The sequence below is a fragment of the Ovis canadensis genome, chromosome 6, assembly GCF_042477335.2.
Source record: "Ovis canadensis isolate MfBH-ARS-UI-01 breed Bighorn chromosome 6, ARS-UI_OviCan_v2, whole genome shotgun sequence".
NCBI classification, from domain to species: domain Eukaryota; kingdom Metazoa; phylum Chordata; class Mammalia; order Artiodactyla; family Bovidae; genus Ovis; species Ovis canadensis.
In genome coordinates, this window is record NC_091250.1 from 122,576,093 (window position 1) to 122,597,743 (window position 21,651).

Here is a 21,651-nt window from a genome sequence, read left to right on the forward strand (position 1 = left end):
CCACCTGATATGAAGAACTGACTCACTGGAAAAGACCCTGATGCTGGGAAAGATTGAAGGCAGGAGGAGCAGGGAATAACAGAGAATGAGATGGTTGGATGACATCACCAACTTGATGGACATGAGTTTGAGCAAGCTCTGGGAGTTGGTGTTGGACAGGGAAGCCTGCCGTGGTGCAGTCCATGGGGTTGCGAAGAGTCAGACACGACTGAGGGACTGAACTGAAATGAAATGAATTAAGTCAGAGAAAGACAAATACCATGCGATGTCACTTCTATGCAAAATCTAAAAACATGACACAAAAGAACTTATTTGCAAGACAGAAAGAGACTCACAGACTTAGAGAATGGAACTTTTTTTATCATTAAGTTTGCAATAGTAGTACGTAGTTTTCAGAGTTGTTGAGAGGAATTGAATCGCCAGTCTATGTCTGACGCAGGATGCAGCATGCTTGGGGCTGGTGCATGGGGATGACCCAGAAAGATGTTATGGGGAGGGAGGTGGGAGGGGGGTTCATGTTTGGGAATGCATGTAAGAATTAAAGATTTTAAAATTTAAAAAAAAAATAAAAAAAAAAACAAAAAAAAAAAAACAGAAGAGGTTGTATGTAAATGCATCAGCATTTAATAGCCTTTCAATGAATTTCGGAGACGTGAGTGTCTGAGTATGTACATTTGTGTATGTGAGAAATGCTGAAATTTTTAAAAATATTTTTTCTTCTACCTTTAGAATATTTAGTTTTCTGATTGATACACTATATATATATATGTATATATATATATATATATATATATATATATATATATAAAGTATTCCATTTAACACAGAAAAATGCTAATATTTTACCAACAAAAAAGCCAGGTTTTCACAAGTTTTGAATTTTGGAGGTTTTGCTTAATTTTTTACTCATTAAAGCAGACTTTGCTTTTTGAAGATATAAGAGTAGCTGTGACAATAAGTAACTGGTGCATGCAATAGGTTTCTGAGATGGACCGAACCTGACTTTCCAGTAAAGTCACAAAAGGAGACAGAGAGGCCCTGATGGAGAGCTGATTTTCAAAATCACCCTGGGGCAGCATGAGGCATGGTCTTACCAGAAGGAGCTGTTGTTTTTATCGGGTCAGTTGCTAAGTCGTGTCTGACTCTGCAGCCCCATGAACTGCAGCGCATCACGCTCTCCTGTCCTCCACTATCTCCTCGAGTTTTCTTTTTATTTTTTTAAATTATTTTTTTTATTATTTTTTTTTACTTTACAATATTGTATTGGTTTTGCCATACATTAACATGAATCCACCACAGGTATACCTGTGTTCCTCATCCTGAACCCCCCTCCCACCACCCTCCCCGTACCATCCCTCTGGGTCATCCCAGTGCACCAGAGCCAAGCATTCTGTATCGAGTTTGCTCAGATTCATGTCCATTGAGTCAGTGATGCTATTTAAATATCTCATCCTCTATCATCACTTTCTTCTTTTTCCTTCAATCTTTCCCAGCATCAGAGACTTTTCCAAACAGTTGGCTCTTCGCATCAAGCGGCCAAAGTATTACAGCTTCAGTTTTAGCATCCATCCTTCCAATGAGCATTCAGGCTTGATTTCCTTTAGAAATGACTGATTTGATCTCCTTGCTGTCCAAGGCACTCTCAGGAGTCTTCTCCAGCATCACAATTCAAAAGCATCAATTCTTCTGTCCTTAGTCTTCTTGATGGGCCAACTCTGACATCCACACATGAACTACTGGAAAAACCATAGCTTTGACTACACAGACCTTTGTTGGCAAAGTGATGTCTCTGTCAGGGTATAAAGGAAAAAAAATAGCATAGTGAAATTAGGATAAGTGAAACACTGTTACCTACAAGGAGGTTAATTTAAGGTGCGTGTGTGGTATAGGGAACTACAAAAGATTGTGCAAAGATCCTGTTCACAGCAATGACCTTGAAGGGGTGAGGAGAAGGGGATTTACTGAAATCTGGAAGGCCACAGAGAGTTCATGTACAGAGCTGACTGCCTTGGAGGGGCAGTGAGCTGGAAGGGGACAGAGCTATGTTGAAGTAACCAATGGAAGAAATACCCTGACCTCTCTCTTCCCTTTAGTTTCCTGCTGAGCTTCCCTGTTGGCTCAATTCGATCAGAGGTCAAAGGGCACAAGAGACAGCCAAAGTTGCTCAAGAGATCAGCCTCCCAGATGAAGAGCTAAGTGGGTCTTGATGGACAAATGGAAGATACCTGCAGTGACCAGGTCGGAGAATGCACCTGGTAGAGGAGGTATTAGAATAAGTAAGAAGTGAGATTGAATGGGGTGTGTGTGTGTGGGTGTGGGTGTGTGTGTGTGTGTGTTTGTGTGTGTGTGTTGAGTCTTGCCTGATTCTTTGCAACCCCATGGGCTATAGCCCACCAGGCTCCTCCGTCTATGGAATTTTCCAGTCAAGAACACTGGAGTCAGTTTCCATTTCTTCCTCCAGGGGAACTGGGGTGGTTTGGGGCTAATATTTACAGTTTGTCAAGCAAGAGTTCAGTACTTGTTTTGACAAGAATGCTGTCAAGGTGAACAGCAACCTGGTCTATTTCATTTTAACTGAAGTTTGTTGTTTAATTTATAAAAATAAGTGCACACCTTATGTTGGGACTCCAAGTACTGGTTGGTTGGGGTTGCATTTGCAGACAGATTCTGAAAATCCTCAAATAACTCTTAGCTGGGTGTTTGTATGTTTGTATTAAACATTTGCATAAAGACCTCACTCATTTAAAAGTAATTATAAGCAAACCTCTAAAGAACACCTACTATATATCGGCCTCTATGACTGGGGTGAGCGGTGTACAAATGCATATTTTGTGGTTATTGTGAAAACGGTCACAGCCCAGTGCAAGACACTTAAACCAACGATGTCCCTGAGTTTAATGCTACTTTAGTAGAGGTTTGTACAAGAGAAAAGACTCAATTATATATGAAACTGCAGAGGTCAAATATGCTGTTTTCATCTCCAAGAATACTATTAACATGATATTTGAGTGGGTTGTGTGTCCCTTCAGGAATGAATGATCTTACTCCACTAGAGCTTTATCCTTTGGCTTTGGAGAATCGAGTAGGTTTAATAACATATAAAGAGGCTGAGACATTCCACTTGACCCCAAGAAATGATTTTTCTTTTCGTCTTAAATCATAAGTGTAGACAATCTTGAAAGGCTTGAAAAGGATTATTTCTTTTTATTTATTTACATGGTCATCATTATTGCCACATTTAATATTTATTGAATATGGAGCAATCTTGTGCTAAGAATAGAGGAGAATAAAGGAGAAAGCTAGTGGGATGACATACGAAATGAGGCTCCAAAATGGAAACTGTGAGATTCATTTGTGATGAGATCCAGGGTGAGAATTGGCTGGATTCAGGACAAGAGTAGACCATACAAATGGGTGTAGATCCTGTTATGGATGATATTGCTCCAGTTGGATACCTTTGGGGGCTACTTGCATTTCTTCATAAAGAACCAGTTTGTTTTCAGCCAGTCTCTGTTTAACAAAATGGTTATTATATACTTGCACTTTGTTCAGGAACTCAGGCTAGTTTTATACAAGATAAAGCAAATATCTATTTCTCAAAGGGAAAGATAATGATATCGTGAGCAGACACAGAAGGCAGAGAATAAAACAGAGGCTTTGAGTGTGATTTAGTCACTTAGGTTTTAAGTTTCTAAGAAAAAAAAAGAAATAAAGAAAAAAGAAAAGAAGAGAGAAGCAAAAAACAAAGGAAGCTCAGTTCTCACTTACCATGTTGGTAAATGAGAGCTGGTCTGTTTTCACTGAAGATGTTTTATTTCAGTGTGTGCCTGAGTACTAAGTTGTTTCAGTGCTGTCTGACTCTGTGACGCTATGCACTGTAACCCACCAGGCTCCTCTGTCCATGGGATTCTCTAGGCAAGAACACTGGAGTGGGTTGCCATGCCCTCCTCCAATGGGATCTTTCTGATCCAGAGATTGAACTCATGTCTCTTATATCTCCTGCTTTGGCAGGCAAGTTCTTTACCACTAGCACCTCTTGGAGGTTGAGGCAAAGCAGAATGAAATATAGGGGGGAAAAAAAATGACTGTGAGAAATCTCAGGAGATTAAAGCTTAGGAAAAAACAAAACTGCTTAGACTCATTTGCCTTCAGAATGTGCAAAATTGATGACAGTACTCTTCAAACACTATTGGGGTTGCACTACCTGTAGTAAGTCCCCTGTTGGTTGCCCCATCGGTGTCAATTTCTTCATTGTCTCTATTGGAAATGCCTTGATTTCTATTTGGGGACCCAGGTGGATTTAGAGAAGCTGACCCCCCACCTGTCTCCAAGACTTGTATTTGGCTGATATTTGATTCAGTAATGGAGACGTAATCTAAACTAGTGCAATTAGGGTTAGAGGTGGATCTCTTTTGAGTGACTTCCCAGATGGGGCCAGTGGTAAACAGTCTGCCCGCCAATGCAGATGATACAAGAAATGAGGGTTCAATCCTTGGGTGGGGAAAATCCCCTGGAGTAGGAAATGGCAACCCACTCCAATATTCTTGTGTGGAGAATCCCATGGACAGAGGAGCTTGGTGGGCTACAGTCCATGGGGTCACAAAGAGTCAGACATGTCTGAGCTTGTGTGTATGTGATGTGGAACTCTTGCATGAGCTTCTGGGACACAGAGGCCTTCTCTGCCTCTGAGGGTTGTAAGTTGTAGAGATGAGGCTAAAATTGCCCTAGCCAGTACTGATAGGAAGCCTGCCTGAGGATGGTATCACAGCAGAGGGCAGAGTTCAAGGTTCTAGTTAAAATTATTTTTTGCTTTTTAGTCAGTTAAGATGTGGCCTTTATTATTAATAGTAATAAAGTGATTCTAACTGATACATGTTTAGAAACGACAACTCTTTTTTGCCTGTTGTTGTTTAGTCACTAAGTCATGTCCAACTCTTTGGCAACCTCATGAACTGTAGCCCGCCAGGCTCCTCTGTCCATAGGGTTCTCCAGGCAAGAGTACTGGAGTGGATATTCCCTTCTCCAGGGGGATCTTCCTGACCCAGGGAGCGAACCTGCATCTCATTCATGGCAGGGTTCTTTGTTAATACCACTGAGCCACCTCTTTTGTGCTTGCTGCTGCTGCTGCTAAGTCACTTCCATCGTGTCCAACTCTGTGCGACCCCATAGATGGCAGCCCACCAGGCTCCCCCGTCCCTGGGATTCTCCAGGCAAGAACACTGGAGTGGGTTGCCATTTCCTTCTCCAATGCATGAAAGTGAAAAGTGAAAGTGAAGTCGCTCAGCTGTGTCCAACTCTTCACGACCCTATGGACTGCAGCCTTCCAGGCTCCTCTGTCCACGGGATTTTCCCGGCAAGAGTACTGGAGTACTGGAGCAACTGAAGTTACAGGGAATTACAAATACTCTGAGTCCATTCTCCCCTCTTTCCTCAAAAAGTTGAAAAATTCCTAAAAACCCTTTATGGCTTAGTTCAACTTCCTGCTCTTATGTGAATAAGCCCAATCTTGCTCTGATCTTAATAAAACAAGTTATATCCTTTTTACACTCTCATCGTTATAATTGCAATTTACAGGAAGCACTCACCACATTGTCTTCTGGTTGGTTGTTTACATGATTACCTTCTCACAAAGGTCTCTGAATCCTGAGGGCCTAGAACAGAACCTTGCCTGTAGTATGTGCCCAATTTAGTCAACATTGTATGAGGCACTTGCAATTCAAACATGAATGTCCTGGTCTTGGCTTTTAAAGAGACTATAGTCTAAGGATATGAATTTTGGGGGGATTGTACTTTTCTAGTTGTTTATATATTACTTGTTTCTGCATACAATAGTAATTCAAACACAACTGCAATATTTAACTTTATTTATAAATTATACAGAATACAACTACAAAATCTACTGTGCTATTATGTTGTTCTCATTACAAATTTAAAGTAAACACTGTGTGTATTAGTTGCTCAGTTGTGTCCAACTCTTTGCAACCCCATGGATAGTGGACCAGGCTCCACTGTCCATGGGATTCTCCAGGCAAGAATACTGGAGTGGGTTGCCATTCCTTTCTCCAGGGAAAGTAAACATTAGATGGGCTAAATGAAGCATAAAGCAAAGGCTTACTGATTTAGTGACGCTTTCTAATGAACTGTGTTACATATGCCCTAAATCCCCATTCCATGATGGAGATCACTGGGTCATCAACTCAGAGATCTGTGGGAGACAGACAGGTTGGGTATTCCAGCCTGTGAGGCTTTCCCACTATGGAAGGGAGCACATGGAAGATGTACCCCTAATGCTTTGAGCCTGAGGCTTCTGGGATGGTGGGAAGAGCTATTCAGATGGCTACACTTCTTCACCTTCCTTCTCTCAGTCTTCAAAGAACGGAAAGGCTTGAGTCTCCCCTCCAACCCAGAAAAAAATATCAAGTTTCCCCTCCTCCCAGAACAGTCCACAAAACGCAGGCTTCCTGTGGGGACTAAAGGCAAATGTCCTCCGGTGAAGATTAATCCTGTTGTTTCCGCAGCATTCTGCTTGCATGGTTCCTGGCAATACAGAGTGCAGAATGTGTCTGGAATTCTACACCACCAAAAACAACAGTCTTTTCTAACTTAGCCATTAGCTCTGTGTCTGTCACCCATTGTCAACACAAAGGGCTTGACTTTAACCTTGACGCCAGGAGACCTTTATTAGCTCCCTGACTCCCAATGTCTCCAATCAGGCAGAACTAAGGGGGTTCAGTATTTCATTTGCCATATGCCCGCTGGATATTTTTTAAAAGGACAGAACAAATGAACTAGAATGCAGTGTCTCATGGATTTTTCTCCCCTCACGGAAGTCCCATGAGGGGTTGTATTATCCCATTTTACAAATAAGACAACCGAGGGCAGGAACATTTAATAAATTCCTCTAAAGTCAATTGATGTGCTGGAGAATCCAGATTCAAACCAAGGCTCTCTGGCTTTGGTTTCTTCTTTTCACTACACTACACTGCTCTACTTCATTAATGATGGTGGAATTATTTGTTATAAAAGGATTAGATTCTATTTTATTTGTAAGTGGATAGCAGGTGCATGGAAATCACTCAGGTTCAGAGTCTGAAAGGGCTGTAGAAATAGCGTATTCTTCCTGCAGTAGCATAGTATTCTTTTTGTTTGTTAAGTGAATGTTTAGTTCCCTGGCAAGGTGAAATAGCTGACTCACCTGGCGGTGGCATTGGGAGTACAATCAGAGTCCTTTCTTCATGCCCACCTTTCCTTTTTTGCTCCCTCTATTCTCTATAGGATCTCAGAATTTAGCACATTCTTTCACGTTCACTGAGGCTTCCCTGGTGAATCAGGCAGTAAAGAATTTGCCTACAATACCGGAGACCTGGGTTTGATCCCCGGTTCCAGAAGATTCCCTGGAGAAGGACATGGCTACCCACTCCAGTGTTCTTGCCCGGATAATTCTCTGGACAGAGGAGCCTGGTGAACTATAGTCTATGGGGTTGCAAAGAGTTAAACGCAATTGAGTGGCTAAAACTTTGTGTATATTATTTCCTTTAAATCTTATCACTACTTTGTGAGGTAACTATTGTTCTTCTCCACCCATTGGCAGGTAAGAAAACAGATTTGGAGACCACAAATATGTTCAGTTATATGACTGGGGAGCCAGGACTTAAAAGCCTCAGGATTCTGCTGTCCTCAGCTAAGTTGGTCAAAAGATTCATTTGGGTTTTTCAGTAAGATCTTAGAGAAAAACCCAAGCAAACTTTCTAGCCAACCCAACACACCTAACACTAGTTGTCAGCTTTATATTTTATTATGGAGACGTTTATCATTCAAGGCATTGCTTCACCATTTCATCAGCTATTAATATCAGCTCATGCATAAGGAAGACAGCAACACAGAGGGTCAAACTGACTTGCCCCAGATCATATTGAGTGACTGTTGAGACTGACTTTTTATTTAATTAGGAGACTAAAAGGGATCCTAGTTATCTCTAATAAGACACTTTATTTAATTTCTATATTGAAGCGGCCATTTATCTCTAACTAATAGAAAGTAAAAACATAATAAAAATTATGAACATGTAAAAGATGCGGTTGAGGACACGGGAGCATCAGAAGCCAGACTCGTGGGGATGAGCTGCGGCTTCCTTCTTGTATTACTGATGTTAATAGACACATTTGTGGTCTATAAGCATGGTATATATATTGTATCCACACATGCTTACAAAGTCCTGTGAAGTCGTAGGTTGATATTATGGTTATCATTGCTCTAATTTTAGAGGAAAGACAGCCAAGCTGGGCTGGAGCTCCATAGGGTCTGTTTGAGCTCACAGTCTCGATCAGCTAAGTACGCCCTTTATTGCAATGCTTCTGGCATACTCTCCCTCTTTGGTGATAGGTTCCTACCTGGTGAAGTAAGAGCTTGTACATACCCTCATCTTCTTTATTGTCTCTCAATGTTTATTTATTTGATTGCTCTGGGTCTTAGTTGCAGCATGCAAGATCTTACATTTTCTCTGTGGCACGCAAGATAATTAGTTGCGGCATGTGGGATCTAGTTCCCTGACCGGGGATCCAACCCAGGCCCCTTGCATGGGGAATGCAGAGACTTAGCCACTGGACCACCAGGAAAGTCCCACCTCATCTTCTTTAAAAGATTTCTTTGACATTCCAAGACCCAAAGAACAATAGATGTGAATGCTTTGCGGGATAATATTCTTGCCAACCTAGATAGCATATTGAAAAGCAGAGACATTTCCAACAAAGGTCCATCTAGTCAAGGCTATGGCTTTCCCAGTGGTCATGTATGGATGTGAGAGTTGGACTGTGAAGAAAGCTGAGCACCAAAGAATTGATGTTTTTGAACTGTAGTGTTGGAGAAGACTCTTGAGAGTCCCTTGGACTGCAAGGAGATCCAACCAGTCCATTCTGAAGGAGATCAGCCCTGGGATTTCTTTGGAGGGAATGATGCTAAAGCTGAAACTCCAGTACTTTGGCCACCTCATGGGAAGAGTTGACTCCTTGGAAAAGACTCTGATGCTGGGAGGGATTGGGGGCAGGAGGAGAAGGGGACGACAGAGGATGAGATGGCTGGATGGCATCACTGACTCGATGGATGTGAGTCTGAATGAACTCCGGGAGTTGGTGATGGACAGGGAGGCCTGGTGTGCTGCAGTTCATGGGGTCACAAAGAGTTGGACACGACTGAGCCACTGAACTGAACTGAATTGATTCTTGCCAAAGAACTGGGAAAATAATGTCTCTTCTGTTATCATGTTTCCAATCAAAATGGAAGCTTAAATCATTTTTATAGGAGTGCTAAGACCAGGTACAGCCCTAGATATTTAATATAAAGCATTACATTTTCTCTATAGCTGTGATATAGACAGGTTCAGAGAGCAATAGTGCTTGTGTGAGAAAAACTAGAAAGAAGCAGAGAATAGTCTGATGTTTAAGCAGAAACTTTCTGAACCCAAGAACTGTGCATGATACAGAGTCAGTGTCATTTCAGTCGGTTTCAGCAAACATTGAACCCCCATTTTATGTGAGAGCAGTGCTTTGAGGAAACAGATGAAGAAGGACCAGGCTGGTTATGCTCAATAGGATTAAACATTTCAAAGGCAAGTATGACTGGTATTGTAAGAGCCACTTTGACAAAGTTTCTGGGTAAGAATGAATGGGGAAATACCACATAATTTGGGTGGAGGACATACTGTGGAGTGAGTTAGAAGAGGCTTTGTAGACCAGGAAGTGATTGAATTGAATGCAGAAAAGGAAACAGGACAGAGATGAAAAATTTCCTTAGCAAACCCAAACATGCAGGAAAGGAAGGGGGCGTATTTAGGTTCTTACAAGTACTAATACAAGTAGTAATAGCCACAGCAGTACGCAATAAGGCTGGACTGGGTTGGTTACAATCAGAGAATATCTTTAGTTTTCATCACCTCTCCTCATCAGTCTCACTCTCTGGACTATTGGTATATCCGGGAGACCCAATGCCTCTCACTTCTCTTCCCTGTGGGAGCTTTGAACAGTTTGAGAAATTAGATGAGAGTAAACACATGGAGACCCATACCCATAGGGTCTCCATGTTACAGAAAGGCTGGTTGTAGGACTTAGCTGAAAGTGAGAGCCAAACGCACCAGATAAGTGAATTTCTGATTTAAACAGATTCCCCAGTTGTCGCTGGTATGCTGTCCCAGCATGGGTATCCGTACGAGGGGTGAGCAAGGTGCTGCCCAGGTAAGACTCACTTCCCAGACCTCAGAAGGTTTGTTCTCTTCAGAACTTGCTCCCAACTGGAGCAGATAAGCCAAACATAGCCAGTTTAGTCTTGCAAATATATCACTGAGAGAAGCCACTATACCTGCAATAAAGAAGGTGCCAAAAGGTATTAACAGTCTGAAATTTATTAACTCCCTCCTATGTGAGAAAGATCCTTACATGGTTCTATGATTTCTTGCCCTGGATCAAGTCTCAGCTATTCCCGTACTTTCTGGGGTGACGTCACAGTATAGACCCTTTAGAATCATAAATGTCCAGACCAGTGCAAACATCAAAATTTGAGGCTTATTCAAATATACCACCCTTCCCCTGCCTGAATCAGGCCATCTTTAAGTTTGGATGCCTTGGTTGTTACGTGGGCAAGTGAGCATTACCTTTACCTCCTCACTCTGTACTTTTCTCCCTCCTGCTCTCTCTAGTGTAGGTTTCTGATGCCTCCATGATCAAATGCAAGAGGAGAGGGCGACAGGGAAAAAGAGCTTGATGTAACATGTGGCCAATGTGATGGGCAGACACATGGCTGAGTGTGGTTCCCGCAACACGTGAAATAGTCACTCTCTGTTTGTCCCTCAAGGCGACACATTTAAGGACTCATTTCAGAGGTCTTCCTGCTAGAGGCTCAGTACAGATGACCCCATACCTCTAGTTGGCCACTTCCAGCTTTTCCTCTGGTGCCCTTGTCTCCCAATAATCCATCCCCCAAAGACACCAGGCTAACTTCCAACCTTGCCGTCATATCTGGTGCCCTAGAAAAGGCTTCTTGCCTCATGGATGGGACTCCATCTCCTTCCCAGGCTGGGAGGCATACTTCTGGCCACAACTCTCCCAACTATGGTCTTCCCCAGGCAAAGGCCACGTGTTCCCCAAATTCCACATCATGTAGGAACATCAGTGCTCCTTTAAAGCCCCTTCACTTGGTTTGAAGTAATGGCCAAACACTCCCCTCTTCCTTATTGTTTTTAGGAGATGGCACATGGCTCCCACAGACACGCTCTTAAAAGGGGGAACCTCTTTCACCTCTTTTCTCACTCAAACCCTTTATTCCTTGGAGTCGGGTGATGGACAGTTTTGTCTCAAATATGGTGCAGCCCTTACTTAGGATCCAGGTGATTGGTGTCCATTATTATAGTCTTTGGGCAGTCAAGAGAGGCCCCACTTATAGGCCTTTTATGCTAGCATTTATTAAGGGCTTATGACATACCAACTACTGTGTTAATCTCAGGTTATTCATTTAATCCCCAGAAAAGCCTATTGGGTAGGCATTGTTTTACTGACTAGGAAATGTTGGCACAATAATTCAAGTTAACATAGTAGCGATGAGCACTGGAGCTGGGCATTATTCCAGGCCATCTGATGATTCCCAAATAAACACTGTGTTGGATTCCTACTTTCCCTACAATAGCAGCAGGGTTGGGAATCATGCCAAGGTCAACTTCTTGGAAGGAATTCATGCTTATATTCCACTAGTGCTGAGCACAGAGGTTGATTTAGACAGAATGTAGAGGACTTGAGGGGAAGAAGGTGAAGAGGAAATGGATGGATGGCCTTAGGAACCACAAGGCCCAGCTTGATCCTGAACTTTGTCTTTACTAGGAGAGTGACTATGACAAATTAGCCATCAGCTTGAGTCTTGCTTTCAATTCCATAAAGCAAGGATAATAGTATAAGTTACAGGAATGATCTGAGAAGTCAAATTTGGGAAATAGTAGATGATCCAGAGCTGTGATGATGGTGATGGCAATGATTATAGTTGCTTACATAATTAACATTTATTAAGCCATGTTTATTTATTAAGCCTTGCATTTATTACATGCCAGGTGCTCAGATACACTTGAATGTATTTACTTGGTTAATCTCCACAGCATAAGAGACAGCACAATTCCTAGCTCCATTTACAGAACAAACCCAGGTATGGGTGAATAATCTGCCTTGTGTTAAAACAGACAGTGAGTGGCAAGCTTGAGGATGGGCATAAGCAACCTGTGAATGGAGCCTGCTATAGCAATATCTAGAACCTTCTAGGGAAGATCCATGAGTATTCTTAGCCAAAATAAACAATAATGTAATCATTATAATTCTTTTTACACATTTTTTTCAGGCAGTAGGAAGTCACTTGAAGTATAGCAGTTTCAAAGTATACCAATATTATCAGAGCATATTTGAAGTATGAGTAGTGAAGAGTGAATTATTAATTGTCTATCACCTGCATATTTTTGTATAAACTACTTGAAAACTATTTGGTGGACACAAAGAAGTTATTTAACATTTTACTTTGGGTATAAGGGGGAAAACCAGACATATTCTGTAATTTTGCAGAGATTCAAAGTTTGTTCTTGATCAATACATTTGGGATATGTTTATCTGAAGAATACCTTGGTTTAAGGTTCATATAGCATAAATGCTTCCAGTAGCAGAAATAGATTTCCCTTTGTTTCCTTGCTCACTAACAGAATCCAATCTGTTTGCAGTGATTTAATCAGCAACTGTGGGTTGTTTACAGGAAAACTCCTACATAAATCAAAAACTTCCAGTACATGTTTGCTCCTGATTTTTCTGCTGCCCTCTGACCAAACTAGTTAGCCATTTGTAACTCTATTTGTCTGTGTGTGTGCATGTGTGTGTGTGTGAGAGAGAGAGAGATTTTACATATATATATATATATATATATATACACATACACACACACTGAATAATTATAACATCAGAACATATTATTTTTTAAAGTCTGATGATCACTGGCATTTTAGCTGATTCATGTATGCTCTGGTGTTTGAAAAATGCATTTTCCTTTAAATGTAGAGGTCTGAATTTTTTTCTAGAAGATAATTTATTTGAGAGCTGGACATCCTTCTTTCCTCTTTTCCTCCTCTCCATTTTTTCCTTCCTTCCTTCCTAGTTTGTTTCAGTTAGGTTTCTTCGGTCTCAAGCAACATTGTTGATGTTGTTCAGTTGAGTCTGACTCTTTATGACTCCATGGACTGCAGCACACCAGGCTTCCCTGTCCTTCACCGTCTCCTGGAACTTGCTCAAACTCATGTCCATCGAGTTGGTTGGATGCCATCCAACCATCTCGTCCTCTGTGATCCCCTTCTCCTTCTGCTCTCAATCTTTCCCAGTATTGGGGTCTTTTCTAATGAATCAGCTCTTTGCATCAGGTGACCAAAGTATTGGACCTTCAGCTTCAGCATCAGTCCGTCCAGTGACTATTCGGGGTTGATTTCCTTTAAGATGGAATGATTTGATCTCTTTGTTGTCCTAGTGACTCTCAATGTACAGCAATTCAGATTATTTTAAGTACAAAAAGAAAGAAACTTTCTGTCGGATGGATTTAGGGAAGCTGTCTGAATGGAAAAAGAAAGGAAAAGCTGAACCCCAAGATTTTTCATCTTTTACCAACAATTTACTTTTTCCAGTCTCTGACTAACACCCAATCTCAGTTATTTCTAAGCACTGATATTAAATCATTATGTTTTAAATCTTAAAGGGGTATACAGTGCTGTATATCAATGAAATCGGGGAAAAAAACTCATTGTTGTGTAAGTAACCAATTCAAATCTCAATACCTTAAAACAGTAGGTGTTTGTTATCCCCCATCTGAAGTTTGGCTGGAGAGGTCAGCTCTTCTGAGTCAGGCTCAACTTTGAAGAGCGAACAGAGGTACCATCTATGTCTGTGCATCTGAGGTCAGCTGTAGGTTGGCTAACAGCTGTGAGCCAAGCTCACAGATCTTGCCTAGCTCTTCACTTATTTCTGGGATTTAATAGGGAGAAATGGACAGGCTCTGCCCCACATGGTCTCTCATCCCCAGGGGACGACTGGGGCTTGTTCAAATGAAGGTGGAGGGGGTCCAAGAAAATGAAAAGATACCTAGGCTCAGACCTGGTCTGATACCACCCTCAACACATCTATTAACCAAAGTAAGGACGAGGCCAGCCTGGATTCAAGGCAGGGGTGGAGCATTTAGATGTCACCTAATGCACAATCACATTACAGAGGGGCATGTTTGCGGCTATTTTTGGAAACAGTCTACACAGAAACTACAGCCCCTAAAACACTAAGTAACAGAGAATGCATGAACACATGATTTACGCGTCACACTGGGATGAATCAACTCCATTCAATGCCCTCCCCCCCTTTTTTTTCTTATTCCACTCAAGACAACACTCTCCATCCCTGGAATGGCATCTTGACTGGTGGCCTTATCAAAGTTTATGAATATTGGGAAACAAGAGCCCTAAAGAAAAAATCAAAGTCATGTTGCAATAAGAGTGGGAAAGGGATGCTGAGCAGAGACAAAGTAATGTTTTTAGATGCAGCCCTCAAGGACCTGAGGCTTTGAGGAAGGCAGTTCTTGTTTAAGTCTTCCACACACTTTCGGTGGGGCCTATTGGAGGACTCGATTTTAATTTTTAATTGGGGGATAATTGCTTTATTATGTTATGTTGACTTCTACCATACATTCACAGGAATCAGCCCTAAGCATGTGTGTTGTGTGTGTGTGTGTGTGTGCATGATAAGTAACTTCAGGCAAGTCTGACTCTTTGAGATGCTATGCACTGTAGCCTGCCAGGCTCCTTTGTCCATGGGGATTCTTCAGGCAAGAATACTGGAGTGGGTTGCCATGCCCTCTTCCAGGGGATCTTCCCGACCCAGGGGTGAAACCCATGTCTCTTACGTCTCCTGCATTCCTGCATTGGCAGGCAGGTTCTTTACCACTAGTGCCATGTGGGAAGCCCTCTGTGTGTAATGTGTGTGTGTGTGTGTGTGTGTGTGTGTGTGTATGTATAAAACTATGTCTCCTCCCTCTTGAGCCTCCTTCCCACCTTCCCCATCCCTCCCCTCTAGGTTGTCACAGAGCACCAGGCTAGGCTCTCTGTTTTGTATAACAGCTTCCCATTTGTTGATAATGCCTGGGTGAAGACTTGAAGGGTGTTTGCTAAGAGGATAAGAAGCAAGCTCAGCAGTGGTTAGAGAGGAACTCTTCCTCTTCACTTCTAACATTCCCATTCCCTTAAAGAAGCTCAATTAGTATAAATCTCAGCCTTTCTCTGCTCCTTTAGCTTATGAGTGAGATGATTTACCTGGATGAGATATGTAGAAAAAATAATGGGGGATGCTCAGCTCAGCCAAGCTGTCCATGTCGTAAGAGTTTATAGGCAGGGAGGGCTGTCTGGGCCCAGCACTGCTGGATTTCAGTGGGTAGGATTCCTTAGATCCAGAGTTTGCCATTATCATTATCAAATCCACTTAATCCACCTAACAATGTGCGTTCCATCTTGGTCTCCATCAGTAATAAGTATCATACTTGGATCCCATATTTCTTTTTTGCTTTATTCCCTACTCGTTCAAAACCCAGGTGGTGAAGGGGATTATTTTTTGGGGGGGCAGAATAAAACAATTTGGAGCTTTTTGGAAATTATGGTTCAGATACCTGGACTAGAGATGTGGGATGGAATATAAAGCTTGAAGGGCAATGGGAAAATCAGACAATGAAAGACTTGTGTGCCATACTGAAGAGGGCAGGCTTAACACTAAGGGCCTAAGTTGCTGATGTACCTGGGTCTCTCAAGTCTCCTACACTTGCAGGCAGGTTCTTTACCGCTAGCGCCACCTGGAAAGCCCTTGATGCAGTGGACAGACAAGAAAACCTTACGTTTTTGAAAATCTACTCAAGCACTATTGCTGAGAATGTTCAATCACAGCCTCAAACAGAAGGCAATGGAGCCAAGTCATAAACATCACCTTTCAGAGTCAAAGGCATGTGTTCCTCAGAGCATTAAGCAGCTCAACTCCAGAAAAATAAATGACCCAATCAAAAAATGGGCCAAAGAACTAAATAGACATTTCTCCAAAGAAGACATACGGATGGCTAACAAACACATGAAAAGATGCTCAACATCACTCATTATTAGAGAAATGCAAATCAAAACCACAATGAGGTACCACTTCACACCAGTCAGAATGGCTGCGATCCAAAAATCTGCAAGCAATAAATGCTGGAGAGGGTGTGGAGAAAAGGGAACCCTCCTACACTGTTGGTGGGAATGCAAACTAGTACAGCCACTATGGAGAACAGTGTGGAGATTCCTTAAAAAATTGCAAATAGAACTACCTTATGACCCAGCAATCCCACTGCTGGGCATACACACCGAGGAAACCAGAATTGAAAGAGACACATGTACCCCAATGTTCATCGCAGCACTGTTTATAATAGCCAGGACATGGAAACAACCTAGATGTCCATCAGCAGATGAATGGATAAGAAAGCTATAGTACATATACACAATGGAGTATTACTCAGCCGTTAAAAAGAATTCATTTGAATCAGCTCTGATGAGATGGATGAAACTGGAGCCGATTATACAGAGTGAAGTAAGCCAGAAAGAAAAACACCAATACAGTATACTAACACATATATATGGAATTTAGGAAGATGGCAATGACGACCCTGTATGCAAGACAGGGAAAGAGACACAGATGTGTATAACGGACTTTTGGACTCAGAGGGAGAGGGAGAGGGTGGGATGATTTGGGAGAACGACATTCTAACATGTATACTATCATGTGAATTGAATCCCCAGTCTATGTCTGACGCAGGATGCAGCATGCTTGGGGCTGGTGCATGGGGATGACCCAGAAAGATGTTATGGGGAGGGAGGTGGGAGGGGGGTTCATGTTTGGGAATGCATGTAAGAATTAAAGATTTTAAAATTTAAAAAATAAAAAAACTAAAAAAAAAAAGAAAAAAGAAAAAGAGAAAAGAGTCAAAGCAAACTAGAGAGATAAAGAGAGAGTTTTCAAATAGTATAGGTGATCTCACTGTCCTTTCTTAACAATTATCATATTGGGCTTAGTCTGGCTGTTAAGTAACACAGAACCAAAATAACGATGTGCTCCCAATACCAAATTCAATCTGAAATTATTGACTTCTAGATCTAAAGGGACTCAGAGATGATCCATTTCTCACAACAGATTCAGTGGTTTGACCCAAAGTCCCATAGTTCACTTTTGAGTCTTTTTCAGCTCCATAAATTACTAAATTATCTAAATCCTACATTCAATATTCCATATCTATGTCCTATAAGCTGGACGTTTATGTATTATGCTCCATTCAAATTACTTTTCTTGCCTCCAATTAAATCAGTTACCTTATTACTGGTTTTTTCTGCCTTCAGAAAGTTGCCATTGCACTTCCATGGCAGTAAAACACAGTATCACTCATGGGGTCCCTGCTCAAAAGTTGTCATTCAACAAGGATGCCAAGGCTTTGAAATGTAAGAGTTCGGAAGTGTCTTTTGTGGCAGTATTCCATGCTTCCTTTCACTGAACATGTCCCAGATGCTCAAGCTTGGAAGACGTGTTTGAAGGATGCCAGAATGGGAGCTTGTTGTTATTGTTCCATTGCTACGTCATGTCAGACTCTTTGTGACCCCATGGACTGCAGCATGCCAGGCTCCTCTGTCCTTCACTATCTTCCAGCATTTGCTCAGATTCATGTGCATTGAGCCAGAGCTTAGGCTCGAGTAAACACCTGACTTGCTCTAAACCACTCCCAATTCTTGCCTCTGTTTAGGCTTTTTCTTCCACTGCACTTTCCATCTGTCTGCTAAATCCTGTAGTTTCATTAAGTCACTGTTGATTCCTTGTGGTTAAACTTGCTATTACTTTCCATTCAGAACAAGGGTTGGCAAACTATGCCCTGCAGGTTGGCCTCCTGTGCTGATAGATTTATTACAGCACAGCCTCACCCCTTCATGTACACATGGCCTAGGGCTGCTTTTAGGCTACAACAGCAGACTAGAACAGTCACGAGACAGACCCGAGAGCCCACAGAGCGGAAAATATTTGTTCTCCAGTCATCTACAGGAAAAGCATGTCGACTTCTAATTGAGAAGGCTAACCACACAGCGCTTTGCTTTTACCACTCTTAATAATAAATAATAGTTATTAGCAATAGTCACCACTGATAAAGTGATTGATTAAGAACTTAGGTAACAGTTGGGTCCTTTTTTAACATTATAGTAGTCAACATTCATGACATATCTGAGCATAATTTTTCACATGATATAGAAAAGCAAAAAAAGGCTAGAGAGGCTAAGGAGTCTGCTCAATACAGCACATGCTAAGTAGCAGAAGAGAGGTTTGAACACAGTTTTTTCTGCTGTTGAAATCTGTGCTTTTGATCTACTCTGCAGCTGATTGTGTGTCTCTTCTTTCCTGGGCTGAGTTTTCATTTCCTCTTTGTACAGTGCTTAATAGAATGTTTTGCATGGTTATGCCATCAGCCTATTCAATTACTAAATTGATGTAAGGCTGAAGCCACACAAGAAGAGGAAAGAAGTATAGATTGTTTTGAAATTTGTCTTATTAGAATCTAAGACCCTTGAAGGCACAGATTCACATGACCATGGAAACAACCAAGAAATAGCTCATTTCTAGGCTTGGGGACAAAGGTCCATCTAGTCAAAGCTATGGTCTTTCTAATAGTTGTGTATGGATGTGAGAGTTGGACCATAAAGAAAACTGAGCTTCAAAGAATTGATGCTTTTGAACTGTGGTGTTGGAGAAGACTCTTGAGAGTCCTTTAGACTGCAAGGAGATCCAACCAGTCCATCCTAAAGGGAATCAGTCCTGAATATTCACTGGAAGGACTGATGCTGAAGCTGAAACTTCAATTCTTTGGCTACCTGATGTGAAGAACTGACTCATTGGAAAAGTCCCTGATGCTGTTCAAGACTGAAGGCGGGAGGAGAAGGGGATGACAGAGGATGAGATGGTTACATGACATCACTGACTTGATGGACATGAGTTTGAGAAAGCTCTGGGAGTTGCTGATGGACAGGGAAGCCTGCCATGCTGCAGCTTGTAGGGTTGCAAAGAGTTGAACACAGTTGAGCAACTGAACTGAGGCTTGGGGAATGCTTGTGAACTAGAAACCAGGAGACTAAGTCTGTACTCATGTTTCAGCTGCAAATTAAGAGTGACCTTGAGCAAGTCATTCATCATTCTAAGCCTATTTACTAATCATATTTCAAGAGAATTTGATTAGTTGATTTTCAAGGTTGTATTACAAAGCTTATTCAAATCTAAGAGTCTGAGTATAACTGTAACACTCCTTTTGGTATATTTATCATAGAACCACCAGGTCTAAGACAAAATGAGGAAAAGGAAGAGAACTAACTTTTACATTAAAATTTCAACTGTGTGCAGGCACAGGTCTGGGTATATTTCATGCATCATGTCATTTTAACCTCAGAGCAGTCCTGAGATTGCAATAATTACTAAAATGATTTAAATGAAAGTTCAGAGGGATTAGCCAAGTTTTCTAAGCGTAAGCACAAAATGAGAGTTCCAGCAGGAATTTGAACCCAGATCAAGTTCATGACAAATAATATGCTGTTCTCAGTACATCAAGGTTTGTCCAATGAGGTCATTCCACACTGGACAATAACTGAAGGTTGTAATTCATCCCTTTGCTTTTTCAGTTCAAGGCAATTGATCTGACAGCATTGGGAGAAGTTCAAAGAACAACACAAGCACAAAGCATTTTTAGAGTGGGACTTCAATTTTCAGGTCTTCAGAATCATAGGCTGCCTGCTACCAAAGCCCATTGTGTTGCGTGGTAAATCTTATCAAAGCTCTTAAACATAACACATTTTAAAAAATCATCTACCAGTGTCTGAAAGTGGGCCTTGATGGTTCTGATTAAGACAGACCATTAAAACCTCTGCTCATTTCCTTTAAATAAATCTCAGACTTTTCCAAACCAGTTTTTGTAGTTATCATAGTAGATCATGTCAACTCCAAATTGAGGCAAAAGATACACTCTTAGCATTTATTTTCTGAAAATAAGAAACTATTTTTACATCTATTGAGATAATCATATGGTTTTTATTTTTCAATTTGTTAATGTGGTGAATTACATTGATTGATTTGCGGATATTGAAGAATCCTTGCATCCCTGGGATAAAGCCCACTTGGTCATGGTGTATGATCTTTTTAATGTGTTGTTGGATTCTGATTGCTAGAATTTTGTTGAGGATTTTTGCATCTATGTTCATCAGAGATATTGGCCTGTAGTTTTCCTTTTTTGTGACATCTTTGTCAGGTTTTGGTATTAGGGTGATGGTGGCCTCATAGAATGAGTTTGGAAGTTTACCTTCCTCTGCAATTTTCTGGAAGAGTTTGAGGAGGATAGGTGTTAGCTCTTCTCTAAATTTTTGGTAGAATTCAGCTGTGAAGCCATCTGGACCTGGGCTTTTGTTTGCTGGAAGATTTCTGATTACAGTATCAATTTCCGTGCTTGTGATGGGTCTGTTAAGATTTTCTATTTCTTCCTGGTTCAGTTTTGGAAAATTGAAAGCATTTCCCCTAAAGTCAGGAACAAGACAAGGGTGTCCACTTTCACCGCTACTATTCAACATAGTTCTGGAAGTTTTGGCCACAGCAATCAGAGCAGAAAAAGAAATAAAAGGAATCCAAATTGGAAAAGAAGAAGTAAAACTCTCACTGTTTGCAGATGACATGATCCTCTACATGGAAAACCCTAAAGACTCCACCAGAAAATTACTAGAGCTAATCAATGAATATAGTAAAGCTGCAGGATATAAAATCAACACACAGAAATCCTTTGCATTCCTATACACGAATAATGAGAAAGTAGAAAAAGAAATTAAGGAAACAATTCCATTCACCATTGCAACGAAAAGAATAAAATACTTAGGAATATATCTACCTAAAGAAACTAAAGACCTGTATATAGAAAACTATAAAACACTGATGAAAGAAATCAAAGAGGACACTAATAGATGGAGAAATATACCATGTTCATGGATTGGAAGAATCAATATAGTGAAAATGAGTATACTACCCAAAGCAATTTACAAATTCAATGCAATCCCTATCAAGCTACCAGCCACATTTTTCACAGAACTAGAACAAATAATTTCAAGATTTGTATGGAAATACAAAAAACCTCGAATAGCCAAAGCAATCTTGAGAAAGAAGAATGGAACTGGAGGAATCAACTTGCCTGACTTCAGGCTCTACTACAAAGCCACAGTCATCAAGACAGTATGGTACTGGCACAAAGACAGACATATAGATCAATGGAACAAAATAGAAAGCCCAGAGATAAATCCACACACATATGGACACCTTATCTTTGACAAAGGAGGCAAGAATATACAATGGAGTAAAGACAATCTCTTTAACAAGTGGTGCTGGGAAAACTGGTCAACCACTTGTAAAAGAATGAAACTAGATCACTTTCTAACACCGCACACAAAAATAAACTCAAAATGGATTAAAGATCTAAATGTAAGATCAGAAACTATAAAACTCCTAGAGGAGAACATAGGCAAAACACTCTCAGACATAAATC